General features: G+C 32.4%; 1 protein-coding gene across 2 annotated transcripts in view; it reads left to right on the top strand.

Annotated features, from left to right (window-relative positions):
* Positions 1-16701, top strand: part of LOC114330477 (calcium uniporter protein, mitochondrial) — a 620188-nt gene that overhangs the window by 154823 nt on the left and 448664 nt on the right. The gene's annotated exons all lie outside the window — the stretch shown is intronic.

Raw genomic sequence — 16701 nt, 5'->3', positions numbered from 1 at the left:
ATCAGCAAATCGCTGTCTATTCGCACTGGATAAGCTTTAAAAACGCTGGACGGAGAACTTTATCGTACCGATCTATTATCGTTATGGTACTAGATACTGGAATTCTATAAAAATAACAAAGTTACTCGTTATTTTGATATTTTGAACACCTACTGTACTTAAAAGTATTTTATGGTTCTACGCATCATTAATTCCTGCATTTGAGAAAATGTTCGATGCCATATTTCGGGGACACACTATAGATGTGTAGATTATTGCATAAATCAATAGAATATTATAGTCATACTTTCATTTCAAATTAGTTCATTTTTCTGAGAAATTAATAGTTTACAATATTTGCATTTCATTCTATTTCGATTACGCCAGTCAATGCGCGAGATTAAGAACAAGATATTATCTCCAAATTCTATCCTACTGCATGGATTTTAATGAAATTTTGGGAGTAGCCCAATCTCCTAATTCAAAGTCTATCCTATATACTATGGCGCTTTTATCATGGGGGAAGTTCCCACCACTTCTCAGGGGTGAAATATTTTTATTTTCGAATTACATGGAGAAAAAGGAAGATTTTTAAGAAAATTTAAAAATTCATTCTATAATTTGATCACATTTTTTACAAAAACCATTCATTTTAAACCCGTTCAACATTTTGAAAGTAGAAATAACACTATATATATATTAAAAGGTATTGTAGAAGGAAAACAATGCATTTAAATTATGGTAGATGGGGAGTTAAATGTATATACTTTTCATTTTTCCTTAAAGTACATTAGTCATATATTTTTTTGCACCATATCTCGCTTAGTTTGTAAGTAACCGACATTTAACGGTGCTCGTTTTAAAGGCCTTTTCAAACACTACAAAAGGTGTTGGTAGCATTATACACCTAAAACCTACCGTTCCTCTGTTATTTCAAGTTGAATACACCAATTTGAGCATGCACCAAAAAACAAACTATTTTCACCTACCATATCTCTTTTTGTATTATAAATAGAACATTTACGAAGGAACGAATCTCTTTATTATTTATAATCTAAAAAATGTTTTATATAGTGTTTTTAGTTAGATGCATAGTTTTTAAGGTATTCACAAAAAATCCGTCCGAAAAGGTGTCATTTTTCAATGAAAATGGCCAATTTTCAACTACGCATAACTCAAAAAGTATTGAGTTCCAAAAAAAAAGTATAGACCAGTTTTTGCTTAGAAATAGGTTCTTTAGCCACTTTCGTGCTTATTTTGACCAACAAATTTTCCACCCCCTTGAAGAAGTGGGAACCGCCCCAAGATAAAAAGCGCCATAGTATATAGGGTAGATTTTGTTTCTTGAGCTATTCCCTACTTACTGTGAAAATATCAAGTACATCAATGTAGTAGGATGGAATTCGGAGCCAAATACCCTCATTGACTGCCCTACAATAATGCTCTGCTATGAACGCGTGAGAGAGGACACACATAAGATTATAGCAAAATTTCTATTTACCGTAACTTTTCGAGTTTTTGAGCTACAGCAATGAATTTTATGTCATTGGAAAGGTAATTTTGCATTCTTCCAAAATATGTTAAAATATACAGGGCGTATCTAAAAAAATTAAGATTTTTTATTCATTTCCGGTTCAACCGGAAGCCATATTTTTGGTAAAATTTATTGTGATAATAGATAATAAAGTACCATATATGTTTGCAAAATTTCAAATTTTAGTTTCTATTAAGAAGGAAGTTACGGGCACTCGAATATTTTTTTATAAAAAATTCATAACTCCCCTCCTATGGGGAGTTAAGATATATGACTAATGTCATTCAATTTACTGACAGGATATCAAAGATATGTCAAAAAATAAAAAAATTCCTTGGAGCCATTTTTGAGAAAATCTAGTTCAAATTTATGTCAAAATGTGACCCCTTAAATATAGGCAACCCGTAACTTTTTCTGAAAAACGATAACATCCTTCTTATAGCCCCATCTTTAGACTATATAACGACTTTTTCAAATTAAACTTATCTTCAACAAGTTTTTAGATAGATAGGGAAATGTGTCGGGTGGGCGGTCGGCCATTTTGGCCGCCATTTTGAATTTGGAAATGTCAAATTCCGTATTTTTATTTACCTATCGATGAGCTTACTTTGAGTTGAATTTCATTCATTTCGGTCAAAATTTGCAAAAATGGGCCCAAAATAACCCCCCTATTTCGGCCCCCCTTTGAGAGGTTTTTTTTAAAAGCTTAGTTTCTCGACAAAATTCTCTTAAACTTACTCATACCGAATTTCATCAAAATCGGTCCAGTAGTTTTTGCTGGGCGGTGGCGACATACGTACGTACGTACATACTTCCGACATGTTTTTTTTATTTGCTTTTTAGACTCAGGGGGACTCAAAACGTCGAAAAAAAGTGAAATCTGAAAAAAATTTTTTTGCACGATCCTATAACTTTATCTATTATACTATACTACGTATATAGTACGATAAAGTAAAAACCAAAAAATCTTACAAGAAGTTCCAAGATCAAAATCTATACATCCATCGTCAGACCTGTACTAACATATGGTTGCGAAACGTGGACCATGACCAAATCAAGCGAAGAAAAGCTCAGACGTTCTGAACGAAAAATACTTAGAATAATTTTCGGACCTCACCACCACATTGACACAAACCAGTATAGGATCAGAACCAACTTCGAATTAAAAGCACTCTACAATGACACCGATATTGTCCAAGAAATTAAATCACAGCGACTAAGATAGGCAGGCCACGTGCATAGACTTCATAACGAGAGACTTGTAAGACTGGTATGAGAGGAGATTTCTACAGACAAAAGACCACTCGGACGTCCCAGAATGCGATGGAGAGATAACATCCAAGCAGATCTCCGAAAAATGAACATCCCATTTGTACTCTGGGCTAATTAGCAAAATACAAGGAAAAGTTATTTACCAGCATACCAGCAATTTTATTGCTGGAATCGAATCTTATTATTGTATGTATTAATAATATAGGTATGCAAAGTCCGCAGATAGTGTGCTACTTTTTTTTATAAACAAAATGGCGCCCGAAAATCGTGTTTTTATCAATTTTTGCTCTATAACTCCAAAGATTTTAACTTTACACCAAAAACACTCAAACAAAAATTGACCGCAATTAAATTCTGCACAAAGACATGTTTTTTCCGATTCAGTTCGACGAAAACTTTTCCCGGAAAAAGCGGGTTTTTCCAACAAAATCTTTAATTTTCAACTAAAATTTTAGATAAGTAATTGTTAATCAATATTTAAATAACTTGGTAATGTAAAAGCCCTTTTCGTATAGATTATAATTCCAGAAGCCCATGGAAATTGAATAAGCAGTTTAGCAACAATTGAATTGTTAATTAAAAATTTACGGTCACTATAATAGCGACAATAATTATGATACATAAGAATAACTATGATTTTTTCATAAAAAGACACTATACCTATCTAATGTACTTTACAGAATTGAAATTGGACTATTTAAGCGGCCTCAGGAATATTTTAAAATTATAAACAACTTTTTGGCTTATAAACAAATAGAATATCTCGGGAAATATTAAACTAAATTAAATTGTCAAAACGGTATTCGAAAGGCAGCGGCAGGACGCTTCTTTTAAAAGAAAAAAGTTTAATTATGACGAGTGGTTCCTGAGATACAACCGGTCAAAGTTAACCGGAATTTACGGCAAAGATATAAACAATAGGATCATAATTTTCAAACCATCACCTTTTTATTTTTGTCCCCTTTCTCCACACCAATTTTAATATCTTTAAAACACTCATAACATATATTATTATAATAAAAACTATCGATAATACGTGTGAAAATTGCCAAAAATAGCAAAATTCCAATCAAAAATTGGGTTGGAGAAAATGTAACCCTCAAAATTCAAAATCGGTATACGTTAAAAAAATGCATTTTCTCGGCTTCCCAGGGAACAATTTCCTTCATTCTTTTTTTGTTCCCTAATAACTCGAGTAGAGCCATCGAACTAACGCATTATTAAATGTCAAACTTGCTTTTGTTTTTTTATAATATATTAATTTATTTATAAGAACAGAAAACTACATATTTTTTCCAGTTGTAGGCTTTTTTTTAGATAAACTTACTACAAGTGTACCTTTTAAAATTAAAAACATAAATATTCTCATTTGAAAGCTGTATAATTATTTAAACAATTTTTATTTAAACAAATTAAAATTTTGTGTTATAATAAATAAATTAATTTATTATAACAAAACAAAAGCAAGTTTGACATTTAATAATGCGTTAGTTCGATGTCTCTACTCGAATTACTTGGGAACAAAAAAAGAATGAAGGAAATGGCTCCATGAGAAGCCGAGAAAATGCATTTTTTTAACGTATACCGATTTTGAACTTTGAGGGTTACATTTTCTCCAACCTAATTTTTGATTGGAATTTTGCTATTTTTGGCAATTTTCACACGTATTATCGATAGTTTTTATTATAATAATATATGTTATGAGTATTTTAAGGATATGCAAATTGGTGTGGAGAAAGAGGACAAAAATAAAAAGATGATGGTTTGAAAATTATGATCCTACTGTTTATATCTTTGCCGTAAATTCCGGTCAACTTTGACCGGTTGTATCTCAGGAACTACTCATCATAATTAAACGTTTTTTCTTTTAAAAGAAGCGTCCTGCCGCTGTTTTTCGAATACCGTTTTTATAATTTAATTTAGTTTATTATTTCCCGAGATATTCTATTTGTTTATAAGCCAAAAAATTCTTTATAATTGTAAAATATTCCTGAGGCCGCTTAAATAGTCCAATTTTAATTCTGTAGAGTATATTAGATAGGTATAGTATCTTTTTATGAAAAAATCATAGTTGTTCTTATGCATCATAATTATTGTCGTTATTATAGCGACCGTAAATTTTTAATTAACAATTCAATTGTTGCTAAACTGTTCATTCAATTTCCATCGACTTCTGTAATTATAATCTATACGAAAAGGGCTTTTACATTACCAAGTTATTTAATTATTGATTAACAATTACTTATCTAAAAGTTTAGTTGAAAATTAAAGATTTTGTTGGAAAAACCCGCTTTTTCCGGGGAAAATTTTCATCGAAGTAAATCGGAAAAAACAAGTCTCTATGCAGAATTTAATTGCGGTGAATTTTTATTTGAGTGTTTTTGGTGTAAAGTTAAAATCTTTGGAGTTATAGAGCAAAAACACGATTTTCGGGCGTCATTTTGTTTATAAAAAAAGTAGCACACTATCTGCGGACTTTGCATACCTATAGTTTTAATATATACAATCATAAGATTCGATTCCAGCAATAAAATTGCTGGTAAATAACTTTTCCCAAAAATGGCCTATTCTCCAATAATCAGCCCAGACTATTGACCCTAGGTTGATGGAAGACCGAACAAATTGGAAGAAAGTTGTACAGTCAGCCAGGACCCACCCAGGGTTGTAGCGCTACGTGATGATGATGAAATTTGTTAGCAGAAGAAAGGAGAGAGCTCTATGAGAGAAGAGAGCATTAAACTACACTACACCCATAAGAAAAGAAGAAAGGAAAAGATCAATGGAAAGATGACGGAAAGAATGGAACAACGCGAAAGATGTTGACCAGTGAACTAAGATGCTAATCCCGAGCCCAAGAAACTGTGGTCATTGGCGACTGGATTACTTCCTGACGCATGTGTTTTGGACCGGACACGGTGTTTTGGGCCTATCTTCCTAGGTTTGGAATGGCAGATACAGACAAATGCCTCTACTGCGAATACTGCGACTTTGTTACTCACACAATGCTGGAGTGTAATAGATGGGCAGTGCAAAGAAGCAGAATGCATAGGGATATAGGTATAAATTCTGTGACTGTGAAAGAGACGATCGCGAAGATGACGGGGAGTAAGGAGGGATGGAATAGTGTGCACAATTATATTCGGGCAGTCATTAACCTTTAACTACCCGCGCATCAAGTTATAACATAACTACACGCGTGGCGTACTTTGTACGCCACAAGAAAATACACTTAAAAACAGCGGATTTGTTTAATTTTTTTTTTAAATACACTTAGTTGTTTGTTATAAACCTTATTCGGCATCAGTGAATACTTGGAGTTCCTTTTCAGTAAGCCAATTGGGATTTATAACTGGAATCATGGAATAACTGGATTCCATGATAAATAAAATTACTAATAAAAAATTTTTTTAAATGTGATTTTTTACAGGAGAAAAAGTATTGTTTACAAAGAAAAATATATTTTTTGCCATATAGTCCAAGTAATGAAGCTTAAAATAGGACAAAACCTCGCAATTTTTACAGAATGGATCGATTTGTTTGAAAAGTTGAGAATAATTAGTGGATACTCCAAGGATCAAAATCTATATGATGTCGAAAGGCGCTTTTACTATGGGGGTGGTTGCAACCCCATGTCGGGGGTGGAAATTTTTTATCATATTTTGACCGCAAAAGTTGGTAAAACCGTTCATTCTAAGCAAAAAACGATGTTTCATTTTTTTGATAAAATTGATAGTTTTCGATTTATTCGCTATCGAAAAAGTTGTTTTATATCGAAAAAATCAATGTTTTTAATAAGTTTTCTGCTAATAACTCCAAAAGTTTTCGTTTTATTAAAACAACTTTACTTAACAAAAATGTACCTTTTGAAAAAATAAACAAAAATTTTTTTTTAAATTTTATTTAAAACCAATAGTAATCGAGTTATATTTTATTATATTAGTATAAGAGCTGGGAGACATTTTTGAGTAGGTATTTTAGGCAACCTGAAAATTTTTTAGGTGACTCTTCTATGATAGCCTAATACAAAAATGCCGGTCTGGCTGGAGGGTAGCGGTTATTTTCCCCAAAAATCCCGCCCCCCCAAATTAAAAAAAGGGTAAAAATTGTTATTACAAAAAATATCATTGATATGACTTGAAAGTAAATTTAAATATTCAAATATAAAGAAAATAAACAGACCAGGCGATTTTAGGGCGATTTTAACTCTGCAAGATACTTGCATGGGCGCCCCAGGATTACTTTCAGGGGGTGCATCTGAACTTCAGAAGATTTCATCTAAATCTGTACATACTATTAACGAGTATAAAATATACAACTATACATGCATAGCTATGTACATTCCTTCCGGACAGGGAGGTGCAATTGTTATTATGACAGGGTATTTTTTAATTTTAAAAATAAATATTCTAAAAAAGACAGTTTTTTTTGGTGAAATTATCCAATTGCCATGTGATCAAACAAATTACGCGTGCATATAAATGAAACCGCTATAGGTAAGCAGCAGTGTGAGAAAGAGCGTATACCCATAGCTGTTTGCGTCCTCTGTTGTAGCTGAGCGAGTCCGTTCACTCGAGAAAATCACGTGACCTGGCGATATCCATGTTGTTGTGTCTCGAAACGTTAGAATAATTATTATATATATTATAGTTTTTTAAGTAATTTTTCTTAATAAAAGGAAAATAATACGTACTATACAATAGATTTTGCAAATATGATAGAAAAAGACAAATTTACTATTATAAATATATAGGTAAAAAAGTATAAAACTTTTAAACTAAATTAATTCTGTGTCCGAATCTTGTACTTCTTCTTCAAACTCCTCATCTGAGCTTAAATGTTCATTCTCTTCTTCTTCGTCAGACTCCCCTCGAGACTCAGATTCCTCTTCTACATGATCTGTAAATAGTTGTAATATGTATTTAGAATTAATTAAAAATTAATCAGTGATTAATTAACTGAGTTGCTACGTATTCTCTGTCCTTTTATACGGAGTCGAAGCCTGGACAATCACGGGCGCATCTGAAGAAAGACTTGCCATTTTTGAGATGAGGTGTTATCGAATAATGTAAAAAATATCATGGACACAACACTTAACAAACAAGGAAACATTAAGAAAGATGAAAAAGGCAAAAGAAATACTCAACACATGCTTACATACAATGCTTAATACTTTTCCTTATATAACCAATCACATCACGTTTTTTATTTCTTAGTATATGACCAAAGTAGGTCATGTCTCTTTCCCTCATAGTGTTGAGTATTTCTTTTGCCTTTTTCATCTTTCTTAATGTTTCCGTGTTTGTTACGTGTGTCCATGATATATTTAACATTATTCGATAACTCCACATCTCCACAATGGCAAGTCTTTCTTCAGATGCACCCGTGATTGTCCAGGCTTCGACTCCGTATAAATGGATCGAGAATACGTAGCAACTCATCTAATTAATGTCTAATTAATTTTTAAATAATTCCACATACATATTACAACTATTTACAGATCATGTAGAAGAGGAATCTTAGTCTCGAGGGGAGTCTGACGAAGAAGAAGAGAATGAATATTTAAGCTCAGATGTGGATTTTGAAGAAGAAGTACAAGATTCGGACACAGAATTAATTTAGTTTATAGTTTTATACTTTTCTACCTATATATTTATAATAATAAATTTGACTTTTTTCTATCATATTTGCAAAATCTATTGTATAGTACGTATTTTTTTCTTCTTTAATTAAGAAAAATTAGAAAACTATAATATATAATAATTACTCTAACGTTTCGAGAAACAACAACATGGATATCTAAAGGTCACGTGATTTTTCTAGCTACAACAGAGGACGCAAACAGCTATCGATATACGATCTTTCTCACACTGCTGCTAACCTATAGCGCTTTTCATTTTTATGCACGTGTAATTTGTTTAATCACCTGGCAGTTGGAAAATTCTAACAAAAAAACCTGTCTTTTTTAGAATATTTATTTTTAATATTTAAAAATACCCTGTCAAAATAACAATTACACCTCCCTGTCCGGAAGGAATGTACATAGCTATGCATGTATAGTTGTATATTTTATACTCGTTAATAGTATGTACAGATTCAGATGAAATCTTCTGAAGTTCAAATGCATCCCCTGAAAATAATCCTGGGGCGCCCATGCAAGTATCTTGCAGAGTTAAAATCGCCCTTAAATCGCCTGGCCTGTTTATTTTCTTTATATTTAATATTTAAATTTACTTTAAAGTCACGTCAATGATATTTTTTGTAATAACAATTTTTACCCTTTTGTTTAACTTTGGGGGGGATTTTTGGGGAAAATAACCGCTACCCTCCAGCCAGACCGGCATTTTTGTATTAGGTTATCATGGAAGAGTCACCTGAAAAATTTTCAGGTTGCCTAAAATACCTACTCAAAAATGTCTCACAGCTCTTGGACCATATGTTGGCTCTTCTTCGTCAAATGCTAAATATTGTAGTTTCAAAGTGAAAAGACGGGAAAACTATGCATTTTTCGAGGACAACTTGTTTAAACTAATTTAAAGTACTTAAAAATATCTATCTGCAGAAATAAGAAAAAAGTATATAACTCAAAAATAAAGTGACTTATAATGAAAAGAATGTCAGTCCCTATTTTTTTTTTCAGCGAAAACGTGATCGCAGGCAACCCCCTAATCACAACCCTAACTAAAATTAGTCATTGACCTTATTTGGTCTTTTTTATTTATGTATTATTAATAGGTTCTAGCAGTTTGACCGGCTTAGAATGATTGGTTTTTAAAAAAATGGGGTTAGAAGCGAATAACGAATTTTTGTAGTTTGGAAAAAAATGGCCTTTTCGTCAGAATAGCAAGATTAGCATCAGAGATACCAAAAAATATTTAAATATGAAATTGTACCTTATTTAATTCACAAGAACCTGGTTTGCAAAAATTTTTTCTAGGTCAAAAATTGAGTGAGCTATTGACAATTATAACTTGTAATAACATGCAAAAACCACCTTTACCAACCCTTTCAAAGTCACCTCTTTTTGCGATTGAGGATTTTAAAAAGATTTAATATTAATAGGCTTATAGATCGTGTAAAAACCTACAAAATTATTTTTTACCAAACTTTCTAAGATAAAAAATAAAAAAGTGACGGTTAAAAAATCAATAAATTTTGTTGAAAAAAAAAAGGAGAAATCCAATTGGAAGCATAATAACATAAGTTAGAGGTGTTTTTAGTGATTGACCTTATTCATTCTTATTTATTTATGTATTATTAATAGATTCTAGAAGTTTGACTGGCTTATTATGATCAGTTTTTAAAAAACTGGAGTTAAAAGCGAATAACGAATTTTTGTAGTTTGGTAAAAATGCCATTTTCTTCAGAATAGACAGATTAGCATCAGAGATACGAAAAATGTTTCAATACAATACTGTAGGTTATTTAATTCCCAAGATCCTGGTTTGAAAAATATTTTTCTACTGCAAAAATTGAGTGAATCGTAAATGAGTACATATCGAAAAACATTGATTTTTTCGTTATAAAACTAACACTTTCGATAGCGAATAAATCGAAAACTATTAATTTTATCAAAAAAATATATAGAACATTTTTTGCTTAGAATGAATGTTTTATTAACTTTTGCCGTCAAAATATAATAAAACATTTCTACCACCGGGATGGGGTGGCAACCACCCCCATGGTAAAAGCGCCTTTCAGAATCATATAGATTTTGATCCTTTGACTATCCACTACTTATTCTCAAATTTTCAGGCAAATCGATCCATTCTGTAAAAATTGCGAGCTGAAAAGCTTCGGTTCCTGGCCTAATAATGACTAAAAAACAATTAAAATATGTACTTATATTACGACTTATAGTAATATAATCCTGGGGTATATTGTCCACCACCGGAAACAACAAATAATAAAATGTAAATTACGATCTTTCCAGAACGCCGATTATAACGAAACTAAAACCAAATTGTAAAGCACATTCCAGTGATAGGTTAGAAAAATAAGCAAGGTCAAAAATTAAATTTTTAAATATATTTCCAGTAGAATTCTTATACAAAGTACGCCAGCGCGTGTAGTTAAAGGTTAAGAAGGAAAACGTAGAAGGTAAGCGGCAGCAGGACCAACGACAAAGATAAGATCTAGATAAGAGAAAGGAGTACTCCGAATGTGTCTTCAGCCTTACAGCAACCATTCTTTGGAGTACGGTACGCGCGACAGTCAACTGAGAACATGTAGGAGAGGGTGGTTTTAGTTGGTAGGCATAATAACAGGATGACATTCGTTTGCAGGACCTCATTCTAGGGAGAAATGGGCTCAGATGTTCTCCTCTACTCTGAATCCAACAAACACCAGACAGCTCTAGGGATAGGTCAACCCGGTACGATTTTTAGAAAATTTCCACCCTCAGAAAAGGTATTATGGAGTATTTAACCTTTATTGCGTAGCAAAATGTATCTGCTCTATGTTTATTTGAACATTTATCACTGTCTTCTCTCTAGAATTGAAAATTCCTAACTGTAAATCGTATCTAACTTGTTATATGCACCTTTTACCTTTCCATCTTTTAGAAAAATCCCCAAATCTGGATATTAAAAAAAGATCCGACACACTTCACTGACTTTCAAATAACCTCGAATATCGCTTATATTTTTTTCCACCCCATCGGATCTGCTTCGGCCTTTTAAGTTACACCGGAGCCGAAATTGATCTTTTGACTCAGTTAAACCGGCAAAAAGTAAATAAAGGGATGCATGAAAATATGGAATACGTGATCGAGGAAACAAAAGTGTTTTTCCATGCTTGTAATTAATGCAAACTGGAGCCATTTAAAATTTAAATATAAGCAATATATATGCCGGTGGAAGGTATGGAAAGAGTGTGGATTTTGTAACCTGAAGTAATCATAGAGGTGCCCAAGCGGGGATTTTTGCATTTACTCCAGCGCGTCAGAAAATCACACGAGGAGAGACCTTGTACCCTGTAAATGCACCCCTACCATATATGGACTTTTAATACAGGGGAGTTCGTTAAGGGAGTCCGAAAAAAAAATCTATTCTAAATCTAAAAATCTATATAAAAATCTGACGATTCTAACGACTAATCCAGTTGTTTATTTGCATTGGCAAAGGGATGTATTAAAATGTTGAATGGGGGTTGCACAAAAGTGTTTTCTACGCTTGTAATTAATGCAAACTGGGGCCATTTAAAATTTAAATATAAGCAATATATATAGCGGTGGAAGGTATGGAAAGAGTGTGGATTTAGTAAATTGGAGTAAGGATACAAGGAAAATAAAAACTTTTCCAACTTAATTTCAAACGTAGAAACAGGGCAACGTATATCGTACTTACGTTCTTCGTTTTCTTGACGTGTCTTGACTCTTGTCTTTATTAACTGTTGCCTTAAAAAGTTTTATAGTAGTGTAGCATTTTTTCCACTCTGTAGATCATAAAAATTTCCTAAAAGTTTTTAATTTGCGTCTGGAAAATCTTCAAACAGAAGCTATTTAAAAATTGCGTCTCAAAATCTTCGAACCGTCTAAACGTAATCCAATTGTTTATTTACCTTGACAAATGCCGCTAAGCGAAACCACAGAGCCTACTGTGAAAGTTTTACCGACGAAATTGGGTCCCGTGTATCATCTTGGAGAGTTTGAAGTATTCTGGTGGTGACCCAGTTTAGATGGCGTTGGAGACTTAAGTCCTCCGCTTTGTCAATATACATGTTGGCAGTTTTTGTGCTCTTTGGATAAAGCTATTATGGTTTCCTTAATTTCTGGTTCATTTCTTGTTATAAAGACGATAAAACATGTCCAGCTGTCTGCTCATGAGTGCAAAACTGAAACAGTGTTCGATGGGATGCGGTTCGTTTTTTAGTAGATTTTGGAGATCAGTCGTTACGCTTCTTTAATTCTTTCGTACACCTTGCAGTATGATTTGAAGCAGGTTATATCATTGTTCATATCTAGGGATGATACTCAACCAGAAATTGACCTGGAAAGTACATGTTGAATAGGTGTTTTTTCTTGGAAGCCATTTGTTGTTATAAACCGTTTTTACCGCAGCCGATTGGTTTATTATTGTACATCTTCCCGTCTTGTATTTCTTATCACCCTTGGCATCTATTTGTAGTCCAGAACAATTATTTTTTTTTACTTATTTTCTTCAGTTGTACTAATCTTTTCTACATTTGTTTCACTTCTTTTTGGCTTCTGGTTTTCATCTTTTATTTCTATTCGTATGTCTATGTTATTGGTTTGTTGTTTTCTCTTTGCTGTTTCCTTTTTTTGTTTTATCGTGTCCGCGATTTTTTCGTTTTTCCCATTAATTTCTTCGTCATTCCTATCGTGACCGTACCTATATCGTTACCGTTGGTTTTTTAAAAGACCATCGACTATTAGTCCAGGGTAATAAGGTTTTTTCCATGACACTTGAACAGCCAGGGTACTGAAGCGTTTTTTCGACAGGTAATACCTATAAGAGCAAATTGTAACTATTTCCTGCGTAGGATCTGGCGGCCATTTTTATTTATAAACAATTAAGTGTCAAAAAATGGCATTTTTCACTTTTTTTTTCAAATCAATGGAAAACCGGGAAACTTATGGTTTTTTTAGTACAAATATCTTCGAGATTATGGGAAAAGCTTTAAAATGGCGTATTACGAAGTTTGACATACTCATTTATTGTTAATATAATTGCGAAAAAGGTCGGAATTGAAAAAAAATTATTTTCGCAATAACTGTTGTAAAAATTAGTGTACAGCTTTGAAATTTTTCTCAAATAAGGGTTCTTTGGTGCTTAATATGTGATAAAAATTTCTGAGCGATTAATTCAATTGTTTAAATTTTATTCAAATTGTTTATCCCAGAGAGTATTTTTTTGCAATAAGATAAGTCAGAACAAAATGACCTTAGAACCATTCCACAGGTGTCAAATGAAAGAGCATGAGCTACATTTTCAACATGGTTTAAAAAAGTGAATAAAAAATGCATTTATTAGTAATAAATAATTATGCAAAAGTATCGTAAATCTTTCCTTATAAACTTTTTATTTTGATAATATAAGAAATTATACATATTTATTACAATTTTTTATCAATTATGATATAGATAACATTACTTGGTAGTTGTGCACTTAAAACAGGGTAAAAAGTTAATTTTTTTGGAAAAAGTTATTCAAAAAGTTTATAAAGAAAAATTGACGATACTTTTGCATAATTATTTATTACTAATAAATGCATTTTTTATTCACTTTTTTAAACCATGTTGAAAATGTAGCTCGTGCTCTTTCATTTGACACTTGTGGAATGGTTCTAAGGTCATTTTTTTCTGACTTATGTTATTGCAAAAAAAATGCTCTCTGGGATAAACAATTTGAATAAAATTTAAACAATTAAATGAATCGCTTTGAAATTTTTATCACATATTAAGCACCAAAGAACCCTCATTTGACAAAAATTTCAAAGCTGTACACTAATTTTTACAACAGTTATTGAGAAAATATTTTTTGAAGATATTCTTCTTTAGCGGCGAATCGATTGAGGGTAAAATTTGATTGATCCGCGCGCATGCGCACACCGACAGTATGGTATTAGTTGTTATACGGGCTCTGATTGGGTGTTGAAATTTTGAAATGATCTGTCAATAATTGTTCAATATGGAGGTTATCGGTAAACAAAAATATTGTATAATATTAGTTTTTATTGATGTGTGGACAGAAATAAAATCAAATTTATAATTATAGTGACTTTTTAAATAGTTTTGAAAAGCCGCAGGTACGTAATTCTAAATGTTTCAGTTGGAAATACCTAATAGTTTCAATACCTATCTATTTGGAAAATGTAAACAAAACAATGTAGTTACCTATTAGTAGGCAATGCTTTAATTTACATAATCTGATTACGAACAAACTTTCTACAAATCTTCATCTCATATATCGTTTTCTTACTCTATATTTTATTGTATTTTATTTCGCCAAAAATCAAACTAAGAATTTTATTAAATTCATATAAATTTATGGTGTAAACGTTTAGTTTGTGTATTTTCCCACATGACGTATACGAGAGTTTGGTGCAGTTTGAAATGGCGTCAACTTTCGTACGGCGCGGTAGACGTGAAGTGGGTTCAAGCCCCAAGCAAGTTATTATTTTTTTATTTTTTTTTATAGATTTTATGATTGTAAGTATATTATTATATAATTTTTGAAGATATTCTTCTTTTTTGAAAGTGGTAGATAAGAAAGTTAGTTTGATTTTTAAATAAAATAAGTACAAATAACCTTTTAAGTATATTTACTTCGTTTAAATTACCTATTATATAATAGAAGAATATCTTCTTACGTGCGTACAAAGTACACACACCTTCTTTTTTTGCAATTCCTACATTTTTTCGCAATTATATTAACAATAAATGAGTATATCAAACTTTGTAATACGTCATTTTAAAGCTTTTTCCATAATCTCGAAGATATTTGTACTCAAATATTCATAAGTTTCACTGTTTTCCGTTGATTTGAAAAAAAAGGTGAAAATGCCATTTTTTGACAGTTAATTGTTTATAAATAAAAATGGCCGCCAGATCCTACGCAGGAAATAGTTATAATTTGTTCCTATAGGTATTACCTGTCGAAAAAACGCTTCAGTATCCTGGCTGCTGAAGTGTCACGAACAGGGTATATTTTTGTCTTATTACCCTGGCCTATATCGGGATATAGTGAAATCATAATAGGCAAATACCAGTGTGGGTTTCGCAAAGAAAAGTCAACTATCCATCAAATATTCCTTCTAAGACAAGCTTTGGAAAAAACATATTAGTATGGAATGGATACTCACCATTTGTTTTTAAGATTTTAGAGGTGCCTATGACAGTGTAAACAGAAACGCACTATACAAAGCCATGGTAGAATTCAGTATCCCAATACAATTAGTGAAATTGGTGAAAGCATCCCTCTTAACAGCCGAGTGTATGGTTGGAGTGCAGAAGAGAATATCAAGAATTTTCCGAACACAGATTGAGTAAGAACACAGTTTGACTGCAAAACTTGCAAGAATAGCTTTTCCCATTTAAAACGCCCGTCATCCAAATATTAAAAAAGCTTTAATAGCATTTCCTTATCTGGGAAAAATTCTTTGATAAAATGATATTTTCATAATTATTTCTCCAGCGCTTCGGGTACATTTGAAGTTTAAAAATATCCCTTAGTAAGAATACTTAAATTAAAAACCGATCCTTTGGAAATTCACTCACCTGTTATGTTCCTTGATCAGTTTTGCTCTCGGTATCAATTGCGACCTCTTTCTCCCACTCGACTGCTCTTCTTCCTGCCGATTCGTATAGAGATCCTCTCGACTGTACAAGTGCTCTCCGGAGATGGCCAAACTCCTGCTCCTTCTCAAACTGGAGTGGTCGTCGATGTCGCCTGAAAGACTCTGACGGGTTCCCCAGGGATTGACGGACACGTTGTCGAGGCTGGCTCTCGCTGTCCGCGACAACTTCGAGGGATTCTTGCGGTAGAATAAATCTGCAAAAGCAAATCGGGTCGAGATTTACATACATATTAACTGTCTTTAAAATTTTAAAAAACAAAGGGTACAGTGGCGTAGAAAAAAAATTTTTTAGGGGGTCTCACTAAGGAAATTATAATACCAACTTGCTTTTTTATGGAACAACCTAGATATTTTGGCTCTTTCGTTTTTCGTCGTCAAAGGAAAAAGCAGTTTCAAGCAATATAACACAAAAGAACCGAAAAAATTCGAATACCATTTTTTTTTGTTTCATCTGATACCTTTGGTTTTTAGTAAAAAATTTAAAAACGTTATTTGGTACTTTGGCTGGGTACACTGGCGTACAAAAAAAATTTTTAGGGGGTCTCGCTAAGGAAGTAGAATACCTGCTTGTTTTTTATATGGAATACCCTATATATTTT

The sequence above is a fragment of the Diabrotica virgifera genome, chromosome 9 (genome assembly GCF_917563875.1).
Source record: "Diabrotica virgifera virgifera chromosome 9, PGI_DIABVI_V3a".
In the NCBI taxonomy this organism is placed as follows: Eukaryota; Metazoa; Arthropoda; class Insecta; order Coleoptera; family Chrysomelidae; genus Diabrotica; species Diabrotica virgifera.
This window is presented reverse-complemented; position numbering and strand designations above follow the sequence as displayed.